This window comes from Equus quagga, chromosome 13 (genome assembly GCF_021613505.1).
Source record: "Equus quagga isolate Etosha38 chromosome 13, UCLA_HA_Equagga_1.0, whole genome shotgun sequence".
NCBI lineage: Eukaryota > Metazoa > Chordata > Mammalia > Perissodactyla > Equidae > Equus > Equus quagga.
In genome coordinates this window covers 81,561,042-81,576,052 of record NC_060279.1, presented here as the reverse complement: position 1 = coordinate 81,576,052, position 15,011 = coordinate 81,561,042, and positions in this window count along the sequence as shown.

Sequence of the window (15,011 nt, the reverse complement as noted above, 5' to 3'; positions counted from 1 at the left end):
TTGTGCCATTTGCAACAATATGGGTGAAGTTTGAGGGTATTATTCCAAACAAAATAAGCCAGACAGAGAAAGACAAACACCATATGATTTCACTCGTATGATTTCACTCATGTGTAGGAGATAAACAAACACATGGATAAGGAGAACAGATTAGTGGTTACCAGAGGGGTGGGGGGTGGGAGGGAGGGTGAAAGGTGACATACATATGGTGACAGATAAAAACTAGACTATTGGTAGTGAACACGATGCAGTCTATACAGAAACTGATATATAATAATGTACACCTGAAATTGCACAACATTGTAAGTCAATATGACCTCAATAAAATAAATCAAAGAAAGAAGTTAGCCAAAAGTCAAGTTGTAAAGATTATTTGAAATTTGAATGTATGAATTTTTCTTACCTTATATTTTATTTAGATGTGGAATCTAACAAAGCTAAACCCACAGAAGTAGAGTAGAATGGTGGGTGCCAGGGCTGGGGGGTAGGAGTAATGGAGAGATGTTGGACAAGGGGTACAAACTTTCCATTAGAAGATAAAATAAATTTTGGGGACCCAATCTACAGCACGGTCACTATAGTTAACAATACTGTACAATATGGCTGAACGTTGCTAAGAGAGAAGATATGAAATGTTCTCACCACAAAAAACACAAAAAGGTAAATATGTGAATGATGGAGATGTTAACTCACCTTATTGTGGTTATCATTTCACAATATATACATGTATGAAAATATCACTTTGTAATCCTTAAACTTACACAATGTTCTATATCAATTATATCTCAATAAAGCTCAGGGAGAACCTAACTGAATTAGAGAAAGAAGAACAAACAAAGCCCAAAGTCTGCAGAAGGAGAGAAGTAATAAAAATCAGAGAAGAAATAAATGCTATTGAAACAAAAAAGACAGTAGAAAGGATCAATGAAACAAAGAGCTGGTTCTTTAAGAAGATAAATAAAATTGACAAACCACTAGCAAGACTTACAAAGAAAAAAAGGGAGAAAGCTCAAATAAACAAAATCAGAAATGAGTGAGGAGAAATAACAACAGACTCCACAGAAATACAATGGATTATAAGAGAATACTACGAAAAACTATATGCCAACAAAATGGATAACCTAGAGGAAATGGATAAATTCTTGGACTCCTACAATCTCCCAAACCTCACTCAAGAAGAAGCAGACAATTTAAACAGAGCAATCACAAGGAAAGAGATTGAAACAGCCATCAAAAGCATCCCAAAGAATAAAACCCCAGGACCAGATGGCTTTCCTGGGGAATTCTATCAAACTTTCAGAGAGGATTTAATACTTATCCTTTTCAAGCTATTCCAAAAAATTAGGGAGGATGGAACACTTCCTAACACATTCTATGAGGCCAACATCACTCTGATACCAAAGCCTGACAAGGACAGCACGAAAAAAGAGAAATACAGGCCAATATTGCTGATGAACATAGATGCAAAAATTCTAAACAAAATTTTGGCAACCAGAATTTAGCAATTCATCAAAAGGATCATACATCATGATCAAGTGGGATTCATACAAGGGACACAGGGATGGTTCAACAACCACAAATAAATCAACATGATACACCACATCAACAAACTGAGGAATAAAAACCACATGATCATCTCAATAGATGCAGAGAAAGCATTTGACAAGATCCAACAGTCATTTATGATAAAAACTCTGAACAAAATGGGGATAGAAGGGAACTACCTCAACATAATAAAGGCCATATATGACAAACCCACAGCCAACATCATACTCAATGGGCAAAACCTGAGTGCCATCCTCCTGAGAACAGGAACGAGACAAGGATGCCCTCTATCACCACTCTTATTTAACATAGTACTAGAGGTCCTGGCCAGAGAAATTAGGCAAGAAAAAGGAATAAAAGGAATCCAAATAGGGAGGGAAGAAGTGAAACTCTCGCTGTTTGCAGACGACATGATCTTATATATAGAAAACCCCAAAGAATCCATTGGAAGACTTTTAGAAGTAATCAACAACTACAGCAAAGTTGCAGGGTATAAAATAAATTTGCATAAATCAGTAGCATTTCTATACTCTAATAACGAACTAACAGAAAAAGAAGTCAAGAACACAATACCATTCACAATTGCTACAAAAAGAATAAACTACCTCAGGGTGAATTTACCTAAGGAAGTGAAAGACCTATACAATGAAAATTACAAGGCTTTTCTAAAAGAAATAGATGACAACATAAAGAGATGGAAAGACATTCCATGTACATGGATTGGAAGAATAAACATAGTTAAAACGTCCGTTCTACCTAAAGCAACCTACAGATTCAACGCCATCCCAATCAGAATCCCAATGACATTCTTTACAGAAATAGAACAAAGAATCCTAAAATTCATACGGGGCAACAAAAGACCCCGAATTGCTAAAGCAATCCTGAGAAAAAAGAACACAGCTGGAGGCATCACAATCCCTGACTTCAAAACATACTACAAAGCTACAGTAATCAAAACAGCATGGTACTGGTGCAAAAACAGGTGCACAGATCAATGGAACAGAATTGAAAGCCCAGAAATAAAACCACACATCTATGGACAGCTCATCTTCGACAAAGGAGCTGAGGGCCTACAATGGAGAAAAGAAAGTCTTTTCAACAAATGGTGCTGGGAAAACTGGAAAGCCATATGTAAAAGAATGAAAATTGACCATTCTTTCTCACCATTCACCAAAATAAACTCAAAATGGATCAAAGACCTAAAGCTGAGACCTGAAACCATAAGGCTTCTAGAAGAAAATATAGGAAGTACACTCTTTGACATCAGTATTAAAAGGATCTTTTCGGACACCATGTCTTCTCAGACAAGAGAAACAATAGAAGGAATAAACAAATGGGACTTCATCAGATTAAAGAGCTTCTTCAAGGCAAGGGAAAACAGGATTGAAACAAAAAAACAAAAAAACAACCCATCAATTGGGAAAAAATATTTGCAAGTCATATATCTGACAAAGGCTTAATATGCATAATATATAAAGAACTCACACAACTCAACAACAAACAATCAAACAACCCAATCAAAAAATGGGCTGGAGACATGAACAGACATTACTCCAAAGAAGATATACAGATGGCCAATAGGCACATGAAAAGATGTTCATCATCGCTGATCATCAGGGAAATGCAAATCAAAACTACACTAAGATATCACCTTACACCCATTAGAATGACAAAAATAACTAAAACAAATAGTAACAAATGTTGGAGAGGTTGTGGAGAAAAAGGAACCCTCATACACTGCTGGTGGGAATGCAAACTGGTGCAGCCACTATGGAAAACAGTATGGAGATTCCTCAAAAAATTAAAAATAGAACTACCATATGATCCAGCTATTCCACTACTGGGTATCTATCCAGAGAGCTTGAAGTCAGCAATTCCAAAAGTCCTCTGCACCCCAATGTTTATTGCAGCATTATTTACAATCACCAAGATGTAGAAGCAACCTAAGTGCCCATCAACAGATGATTGGATAAAGAAGATGTGGTATATATATACAATGGAATACTACTCAGCCGTAAAAAAAAAAAGAACAAAATCATCCCATTTGCAACAACATGGATGGACCTTGAGGGAATTATGTTAAGTGAAATAAGCCAGATAGAGAAGGACAATCTCTGTATGACTCCACTCATATGAGGACTGTAAACCTGTGGACAAAGAGAACAGATTAGTGGCTACCAGGGGAAAGGGGGGGTGAGGGGTGGGCACAAAGGGTGAAGGGTTGCACCTACAACACGACTGACAGACAACAATATACAACTGAAATTTCACAAGATTGTAACTTATTAACTCAATAAAAATTATAAATAAATAAATAAAATAAAGCTCAGGGAGAAAATTTCAAGATGGAAAAAAAAGAAGTTGTTTTTCCCTGAGCAGCCTGACTTATGGCCCACCAAACATGCATTGTACACCTGCTTCAAACATTTTATAAAAGCAAAGAATGCAGTGTTTAAAAATAGGGATGAATGTCTCCCTTTCTCTGACACCAACGCCAGAATTTCTTTGAAGATGAGTCTTTCTTCCCAGAGAACCAAAGTCCAGTTTTCCTGTGTATGTGCTAAACTGCAGCAAAACATCTTCTTGTGACTTTGGGGGAAAAAATTGTATTTCTGTCATGCTTGATGTACGTTCTCTGTTCTGAAACATTATATACCAGGTTGTAAACCACACTTCCCCAGTGTTCTTTTGTTACTGAACACAAATACAGGTTTGTTTACTTGGTGCACAGGAAGGCCAATAACCAAAATGTCAGGCTTGTGGCAAGGAAGAAGGTTTATTATTGAGAGGCAGCCTGACAAGGCGATGGGAGGTAAAACTCAAATCCACCTCCTTGAAGGAAAAAAGGTAGCAGTTTTTATTTGGGTTTTAGGTAGGGGAGAGGGAGCATGTGCTGGCGTTTTAGGTAGGGGAGGGAGAGCATGTGGTTTTGCTGCTGGCATCTCCAGCCTGTGTTTGGTCTTTAAGATTGAATCTCTTTTTTCCTTGACCATCTGGGCTTTTCCGGTTAGTTTTCATCCTTGGCCTGCGTTTGGGCTTGTGAGGCTAAACTTTTTTCTTGATCTCTGGACCTTGACTTCCTGGAAAAGACAGCTCACTCATATACTAAGGAGGGACAGAAAGACCTGGTAGTTTTAAACAACAGTTGATTGTGCTGAGTGTGCACAGCAGCAGTTAGCAAAGCCCATCTCAAATTTTTGCTCTAGGGAAGATTTTAACTCTGTCGTTCATGGTTTCACTTTCTTCCCTGGAGAAGATAACAAACACTTCTGGGCTAGTCCTCGGCATGGCTCAATAGATATCCACAAATATCACTGTGTCTTTTTTATCTATAGATTGGTTATTGATTATTTGCATTGACATTTCTTGTAGTAATCAGCAGGATTTTAGAGAAACTCACCTCAGACCACCTGGAATTTTCTTTGAACCAGTGCTTGGTATCAGCACAGGCCCAATGAGCCCTTCAAAAGCTTTACTGGACTCTTCAGGTGCCTCAATGAGTTCTCCTGAAACCCTCCCCTCCTTGCTTAAGTTGATGGTCCTGATATTTATTTGAGCTGTTTCAGGTCTTAAGACCTAGTGTCTTAAGGGAATACTGGTGCATTTCCTAGGTAAGAGGAACCTAGAGGGAAATTTCCTAGACAAGTGTGCCTAGGGAGAACTTTAGAGTGAACTGAGTTGGCTGTCCTTTTAATCTGGCTTTAATCTGGCTTTTAATTTTAAAAGGAATTGTGCTTATAAAGGCTGAGCAAACTGCTTGATAGAAAATGAGAGACTGAACTCATTCAGCTCTGTAGAGAAGGGACACCAGCTCCTTCCAGCCATAAGGCACACTCAGGTGACTGAGAACCTAATGGAAGTGTCTGAGGTTGATCCTCGTGATGTACGGCAATCCCATAGGGAATTCTATTATGGCCATTCACTTTAAATAATTAAAGGCTCCTCTGGGGACGTGCACATAAGGACTGACCATCCAGCATTCTGAGCCCCCACAGTAGTTTTGGACAGCCAGTGGGAGAATCTGAGACACGTAAGAGAGTCTCCATGGCCTTTTAGGAAGTGGCACTCACAAGAAGCATGCTTGCGACCCACTACACTGTCCTTAGAAATTGTTCAGACTTTATAGTACAATCAAACTAAAAGAAAATGGGAAATCATGCTTCTAAAGCCAGCCAGCTCCCAGACAGACAGCCACCCACTGGAATTCTGGCTGGCTTCATGTATAGTATGTATGGAGCCAATACTTGCAAGCATTTAACAAAATGGGAAAGTTTAACTAAAGATAACTTGAGTCTTAAGTGGTCAAAATAGGAAACATTTGACCTATCAAAATTAGTTTATTTGCATGCACGATTAGAAAAAGCCAGCTATAAAATTAAACAAATAGAATGAGAGGCATATTATAATTGATATTTAGAAGCTTCAAAGCTTGGTAATGACAAAATGACGTCTTTACAGGAAACTAACTGAAAATTGGTAGACTGTGACTAAATTAGAGAAAGAGAAAAATTCAGAGGCTGTCTCACCTCCACCGACTCCACCACTACTTTTGGCACCTCAGATCTCATAACCTCCTCCCCTACCTTTTTCTTCTCCTTTGGCACCTCCTTCAGTAACTTTATATCCTCTCCTTTCTGAACTTCTGTGTCCTGATTTGTCTACTTTACCTCCTCCTCCTCCTCTACTCCTAGAGGAAACAATAAGTAAATCCCAGGGAACTGAAATACTGAAAAGTAAATCTCAGGAAAAAAATACTGGAAGACCTAAGGTCATTGTGGCTCCCTTTAAATAGAAACCTAGTGGCAGAGGTGACTCTTCATTTGTGTATACCCCCTGGACTAGAATTGAACTTAGCAATTTAAGGATTTTCAAGACCCTTTATAAGATCCTTTAGGGTTTGCTCAGGACTTTGGCCTAACTGTTAAAACATATGATCCAGGATACGCAGATTTATATCTGCTTGTGCATTTGCTGGTATCTGAAAGTGAAGCTAAGGATTAGCTAAAGGAGATGAATTGGAAAGCACCAATGGAAGATTTTCATAAACATGAGTTTCCTGGCCTTCAGAAGTGCAGGGAAACTGCTCTTAACTTGTTCCAAAGCATTCCCAGGATTTTTCCTAAGAAAATAGATCGGACCAAGGTCCAGCAATGTAAACAGAGACTTGGAGAAACTATCTTTTATTATTTTGAAAGATTTGGAAATACCTTCAAACAATACTCTGAGAGGGCTCCTGAGATGGTGGGCATCATCAAATGATCCAATTTTAAATTCGATCTTTTTGGAAGGATTAGATGAGGAATTAGCAAGGCTAATCAAAAGACATGAATTGAATTGAGCTGCACTACATACTAGTGAACTTGTCACTATTGCAGATAAGATCTCTCAAACTTTACAAAAGAAAGAAAAAGAAAAGAGATAGCCACTAAGGTTATGAATGTGCCACTCCAACAGTTTAATGGGCCAATTAAGACATCTTTTTCAAACCCTGACCACTCCTGTTTCAATTGCAAAAAGCCTGGTCATTTCAAACATGATTGCTGCAAGCTTAAATGGGATTTAGGACATGGTAAAGTTAAAAAGGAATAGGGATGCTCCAAGGATTATGAAAGGGTATTTCCCCTCCTCCTCACTAACACCTTAGGGGAAATTGAAATAACAATTGGAGAGGAAACTTATCCTTTTCTTGTTCCTTGCCCTCTCCCTTGCAGTAAACAATTAATTCAAATGGTAGGGGTTTCTAATTTACCAATGCAAGTCTTTAAATCATTGCTGATGAATGTTGCAAATTACATATGAGCAAGCACAGCTTCATTAAACATTGGAGAGTTCACACTGGAGAAAGACCAAACTAGTGCAGTGAATGTGGGAAATTATTTGGTCAATCCTCCACATTCATTGAGCACCTGAAAGTTCATTTTGGATAAAGGCCTTACAAATGCACCAAATGTGGGAAATTCTTTTCTAAAACATTTCGTATACTTCAACATCACAGAGTTCACACTGGGGTAAGGCTTTCTAAGTGTATTGAATGTGGGAAATCCTTTACCTTCAACTCCAATCTAACATATCACATTGTTCAAATGAGTGAAGGCCTTAACCACAGTTACTGCTGTGTTATGAACTGAATTATTCCCCCCACCTCATTTTTGTGGAAGCCCTACACCCCATTTGTCTGTATAAAGGAGGTAGTTAATGTTAAATATAGGCTGATCTAACAGGACTGCTGGTTTTATAAGAATAGGTAGAGACAGCAGAAGGCTCTCTCTACTCATGCACACACACAGTGTGAAAAACATAGAAATGAAAAATTAAAGCCATCAGTAAAATAGTATTTAGTAAGAGTTCATTGTGAACAAAGAAACAGTTCGGGAACTTGGAGTCTTCAAATCCAAAACTGATATAAAGCTGAGAGGCATGATGTTATAGGATGGCTTGTAAAGTGAAAAGGAGGACATTGTGTAACGTTTACGACTGGTTATTACAATGAGGGTTTCCAAATGGCCTGGGATTGGTTAACAGTGATTATCTTACACCATTTTACAAAAATGACAAATTTCTTTTATGATTGTCAGAGGCATTTATAAGAAATAAGTTAAGTTTTGATTATGTTCATGAAATAAGCTAGATTTAGTTTTGCTTACATGGTTTAAATGATTTTGTCAGCTTGGGGAATTTTCTAGCTTGGTCTCTACTTTGTTTATTTTAACAACAAGCAAAGCCGTCTACAAGCCAAGAAGAAAGTTCTCACTAGAAACCATTAATCCTGATGGCACCTTGATCTTAAACTTCTAGACTCCAGAACTTTGAGAAAATGAGTTTCTGTTCTTTAAGCCATTCAGTCTATGGTACTTTGTAATGATACCCTGAGCCAACTAATGCACATTATGGTAGCAGGAGTTTGGTGCTGCTGTAACAAATGCCTAAAAATGTGGAAGTGACTTTGGAACTGCGTAATTGATAGAGCCCAGAAAAGTTTTGAGGTTCATGCTATATAAAGAAGAGATTGCCTTCAAGGGACTATTGGTAGAAATATTAACATTAATGGTGATTCTGCTGAGGTATCAGATGGAAACAGAAGAAATGTGACTAGAAACAGGAGCAAAGCCAATCCTAGTTATAAAGTGATAAAGAACACGGCCAAGTTGTGTTAGAGAGTTTGGGCAAGTACAATTGGTTTGTGATACACGTGCATAGTTAGCAGAGGATACTTCTAAGTTCAGTGTGGAAAGTGCAGCTTGGGTTTTCTTTACCGCTTATTGCAAAATGAAAGAGGTAGGAGATGAACCGAAGAAAGACTTTTTAATCATAGAGGAACCAGAACTTGAAGATTTGGAAAGTTTCCCACCATCCATATTGCAAAAAAATAAGAAGGCATGTTCTAGACAGAACACCAAGCTGTGGCTGGAAAATTATTTGATAAAGAGATTATGGATGTGAATCACAACTTTAATCAACCATCTCAGGAGGACCCAGGAATAGAGATGGCATTTTACCAGCAGAAACACTGCCAGCTGAGACTAGAAGGGACAGAAAAAAACAGGACAGGAAGAAGAAAGGCTGTCAGACTTGCGAGATTCCACAGAAAGTGACAGTAGAGCTATCTGACTCCAAACATGCGGTATCCTTCCAGAAAAGGGAAGAATGACCCAAAAGGCAATTAAGAGATCATCAGGGCTGCCACTTTCAACACAGACCAGGGGACAGGGGCTGTTTCCTCCTCTTGGGTTTCAATGAGCCAGGAAACCACTGTATAGACCTCAGGGGCAAAACTGCCCTGCAGAGCTGAGGGAGTGGGGTTGCCCTTGAAAAACTGAGGTGTTGTGGCCACCATGTGGGTCTGTGGGTGTGTTGCTTTGACTTCAGTGGCCCCAGAGGGCAGAGCATCCAGACAAAGAGAATTAATCTGCAGCCCAAGATTTAATGGGATTTGTCTTGCTAGATTTTGAAAGTGCTTGGGACCTGTCACTCCTTTTCTTTTTTTTTTTCTGATTTCGCCCTTTTGGACTACGGATGTCTAGCCTATGCCTGTCCCACCATTGTATTTCAGAAGCACATAATTTGTCTGTTTTCACAGGGTTACATCTGGAGAGGATTTTTGCCTCAGGACTAACCTGACCTTGAATCTTACCCATATCTGATTTATATGTTTAGGTGAGACTTTGGACTTGGAATGGATGTTGGAATGGTCTATGATCCTTGATGCCGTTGTGATTGGGTGAATGTGTTTTGCATGCAAGAATATATGACTTCAGGGCAACCAGAGAACAGAATGTAATGGACATGAAGTTTATCATCAATGTCCATTGATTTAATTAATCATGCCTAGGTAATGAAGCCTTCATAAAAAATTAGAAGGATAGAGTTTGGAAAGTATCCATGTTAGTGAACATGTGGAGTTACTGAGAGACTGGCACACTCAGAGAGAGCATGGAAGGTCCACACCTCTGCCCACATTCCTTGACCTGTGCATCCCTTCCATCTGGCGGTTCCCAAGTTGTATCCCTTTATAAGAAACAAGTAATCTAGTAAGCAAACTTTTCCTCAGTTCAGGGAGTCATTCTAGCAAATTGTGATACCTGAGGAGGGGTCATCAGCACCTCCAATTTTTAGCCCCTTGGTCAGAAGCATGGTTGATAACCTGGACTTATGACTGACATCTGAAATGGGGACCGTCTTGTGGGACTGAGCCCTTAACCTGTGGGGTCTGTGCCAACTCCTGGTAGGTAATAGTCAGAATTCAGTTGAATTGTAGGACACTCAGCTGGCATCAATGGCGAGCTGGAGAATTGCTTGGTGTGGGAAGAAAATCACACATCTGGGGTCAGAAGTGAAGTACTGAGTGTTGGTGTGAGTACAGAGAAGGAAAAACAGTTTATTTTCCTTTTGAGGCAGTCTGTATTAGTCTTCCTGGCCTGCCACAACAAAATACCACAGATTGGGTGGCTTAAACAACAGAAATTTATTTTCTTACAGTTCTGGAAGTTGGAAGTCCAAGGTCAAGGTGCCAGCAAGGTTAATTTCTTCCAAAGCCTCTCTCCTTGGCTTGCAGATGGCCAACTTCTTGCTGTGTCCTCACATGGCCTTTTCTCTGTGTGCGTGTATCTCCCTGGTATCTTCCTTTTCTTATAGAAACAGCAGTAATATTGTAATAAGGCCACACCCTTATGAATTCATTTCACCATAATTATGTCTTTAGGCCCTGTCTCCAATTATAGTCACACTGGGGGTTAAGGCTTTCACATGTGAATTTGCGTGGGACACAATTTAGTCCATAACAATTGTTTTTGAGTACTGGAAAATATTTCCTGAATGTTTTGTGCTATTCATAATGTAACAGTCATAGACACTATACACTTTTTAGTATAATCTGCTTACTTAACACAGTGTTCATCACTTTCTAAAGTCTTGACATTCAGTAAAACAAGCCAGCCTGGTTTGTAGTGATTGTCAGTCTCCCTGGTGTACATACTCCCTCCATGGCCAATTTCAAGCTTCCAAGGTGACGTCAGTGAAAGTGGAGTTGGGAAGAGATGCAGTAGCACAACACTGCATTCTGTTCCCACATACGGATTCAGCAGTCATAAATAACCTCAAGAACATACGCAATAGTAAAGCATGGTGAAATAATTAGGCAGTGACAAATGCTGAGATCGCCTTTGCTTTTTTAACAGCTTTATTGAAGTAAAATCAATTTTAATTGTTCATGGTAGTTATATTCTCTGAAGCCACTCTTATTCACAGTAGTTATGTTCTCTACATACAAGTTGGACTTCCTGAGAGCCTCTGGTTACAACATTTTCATCAACTCGTCAATTCTTAACACTGTTTCATGCTTTTTTCTGTTTAAAGGCACCTTATTTGTTATGTATTGTTGACTTATTAACAGTGAACTCATGGCTAACAGCACTGTAACTCATGTCTGAACAAAGCTTATCTAACACGCATGTGTTCTCTCTAAGGCACATCGAAGCCTTGCACTTAGGAATACTAGAGGCCATTTTAAACAGTGGAATCACCAAGAAAAAGCACACATGGGGCAAGAAACAGACCATAAAAGGACACTTGTTTGTAGTATTAGAGCTGAAAGGAGAAAGCAGAGCACCGTCTTGTAGATCTTGTAGTTTCCTTGTAGGGAACATGCACGTGCGTGACTCAAATTTTTCACAGCTCTACGCAAGTTCAAGAATGAATGTAAAATTGTTTTTTTTGTTTTTTGTTTTTGTTTTTTAAGATTTTATTTTTTTCCTTTTCCTCCCCAAAGGCCCCTGGTGCATAGTTGTATATTCTTCGTTGTGGGTCCTTCTAGTTGTGGCATGTGGGACGCTGCCTCAGCGTGGTTTAGATGAGCAGTGCCATGTCCTCGCCCAGGATTCGAACCAACGAAACACTGGGCCCCCTGCAGCGGAGCTTGCGAACTTAACCACTCGGCCATGGGGCCAGCCCCTAAAATTGTTGTTAGTATAGATTTTGGGTTTACAAAAAAATTTTAGCAAGTAGGTGCATTCTAAAAAGTAGGAATTTCGAAACATAGAGTTCACAAAAAGCGGATTATCCACAGAATAGTTGTTTTATGATAAATTGTATGTATTCAAAGTTTATAATTTCTCTTTTGATACATGCTCAAGCCTCTAGGACCAAAAGTTCCCTCCTGCCCTTTTCATCCACTCCTCTTCACATATAAAGTATTGATACCAGGACACATTCTACCTCCTGTCCTGGATATTTTCAAGTAGAGACACACATGGAAAGGACTGTGTTATGAAGTCCCATGAACCCTTTCCCAATTTTCCATCATTATTTATTATGTGATGGTAATTCTTTCTTCATCAACTCTTAAGCACAGTACTGGGCTATTTGCTAACAATCCTGACACCTGGTCTTTTAACACATAATCTCTTCAGAGGCATTTCGAAAGTCTAAGGGCTCTTTCATAACTCTAACAATGTAGTCAAATAAAAATACACAAAGTACAATAAAATATGTTATTAGTGCCCAATTTTCTCCATTGTCTCAAAAACATGTTTGTGGTTTAAAGCAGCTTCGTTGCAACCAGGTTCCAAAATATATACCTATGACTTATTTCTCATAAGTCTCCTTTTACCTATAGGTCTCACTTTTTTCTTTATTTTTATTTATTTAATTATTTTATTGGTATAATATTTGCTTATAACATGGTGTAAATTTAAGGTGTACATTATTATATTTCGATTTCTGTATAGACTGCATTGTGTTCACCACCAATTGTCTAGTTTTTATCCGACACTTACATATGTGCCTCTTTACATCTTTCACCATCCCCCTAGCACTTTCCCCTCTGGTAAGCACTAATCTGTCCTTTTACTCATGTGTTTATCTTTGACATATGAGTGATATCATACGGTGTTTATCTTTCTCCGTCTGGCTTATTTTGCTTGGCATAATACCCTCAAGGTCGATCCATGTTGTTGCAAATGGTATAATTTTGTCTTCTTTATGGCTGAGTAGTATTCCATTGTGTGTGTGTGTATATATATATATATACACACATCTTCTTTATCCATTCATCCGTTGATGGGCACTTGGGTTGCTTCCATGTCTTGGCTATTGTGAATAACACTACAATGAATACAGGAATGCATAAATCTCTTTGAATTGTTGATTTCATGTTCTTTGGATAAATACCCAGTAGTGTGATAGCTAGATCATATGCTATTTCTATTTTTAATCTTTTGAGAAATCTCCATATGTTTTCCATAGTGGCTGGACCAGTTTGCATTCTCACCAGCAGTGTATGAGGGTTCTCTCTTCTCCACATCCTCTCCAACATTTGTTATTTTTTGTCTTGTTAATTATAGCCATTCTGATGGATGTAAGGTGATATCTCATTGTAGTTTTGATTTGCATTTCCCTAATAATTAGAGATGTTGAATATCTTTTCATGTGCCTGTTGGCCATCCCTATGTCATCTTTGGAAAAACATCTGTTCAGATCCTCTGCCCATATTTTGATTGGGTTGTTCGTCTTTTGTTGTTGAGTTGTGTGAGTTCTTTATATATTTTGGAAATTAATCTCTTGTCAGATATATGATTTTCAAATATTTTCTCCCAGCTGGTGAGCTGTCTTTTCATTTTGTTCACGGTTTCCTTTGCCTTGCAGAAACTTTTTAGTCAGATGTAATCCCATTTATTTTTCCTTTTGTTTCCCTTGCCTGAGGAGACATGGCATTCGAAAAGATACTGCTAAGATTGATGTCAAAGAGTGTACTGCTTATGTATTCTTCTAGGAGTTTTATGGTTTCAGGTCTTACATTCAAGTCTTTAATCCATTTTGCATTAATTTTTGTGTTTGGCATAAGATAATGGTCTACTTTCATTCTTTTGCATGTGGTTGTTCAGCTTTCCCAACACCACTTATTGAAGAGAATTTCCTTTCTCCGTTGTATATTCTTGGCTACTTTTTCAAAGATTATCTGTCAATAATGGCCAATAGGCACATGAAAAGATGCTCATCATCACTGATCATCAGGGAAATGCAAATCAAAACTACACTAAGGGGCTGTCTCCGTGGCTGAGTGGTTAAGTTTAGCGCACTCTGCTTTCATCAGTTCAGATCCTGGGTGCAGACATGGCACCACTCATCAAGCCATGCTGAGGCAGCATCCCACATGCCACAACTAGAAGGACCCACAACTAAAAACACACAACTATGTACTGGGGGACTTTGGGAAGAAAAAGGAAAAATAAAATCCTAAAAAAAAAAACTACACTAAGATATCACCTTACGCCTGTTAGAATGACAAAAATAACCAAAACAAAAAGTAACAAATATTGGAGAGGTGGTGGAGAAAAAGGAACCCTTTTACACTGCTGGAAGGAATGCAAACTGGTGTAGCCACTATGGAAAACAGTATAGAGATTTCTCAAAAAATTAAAAATAGAAATACTATACGATCCAGCCATCCCACTACTGGGTGTCTATCCAAAGAACTTGAAATCAGCAATTCCAAAAGTCCCATGCACCCCTATATTCATTGTAGCATTATTTACAATAGCCAAGATGTGGAAGCAACCTAAGTGCCCATCAATGGATGATTGGATAAAGAAGATGTGGCATATATATACTATGGAGTACTACTCAGCCATAAAAAAGGATAAAATCATCCCATTGACAACAATATGGATGGACCTTGAGGGTATTATGTTAAGTGAAATAAGCCAGATAGAGAAAGACAATCTCTGTATGACTCCACTCATATGTGGAAGTTAAACATGTAGACCAAGAGAACAGATTAGTGGTTACCAGGGGAAAGGGGGGGAGGGTGAGGGGGTGGGCACAAAGGGTGAAGTGGTCCACCTACCACACGAGTGACAAACAATAATGTACAACTGAAATTTCACAAGGTTGTAAACTATCATAATGTCAATAAAAAGTTAAAAAAAAAAGATTATCTGTCCATAGATGAGTGATTTTATTTCTGGACTTTC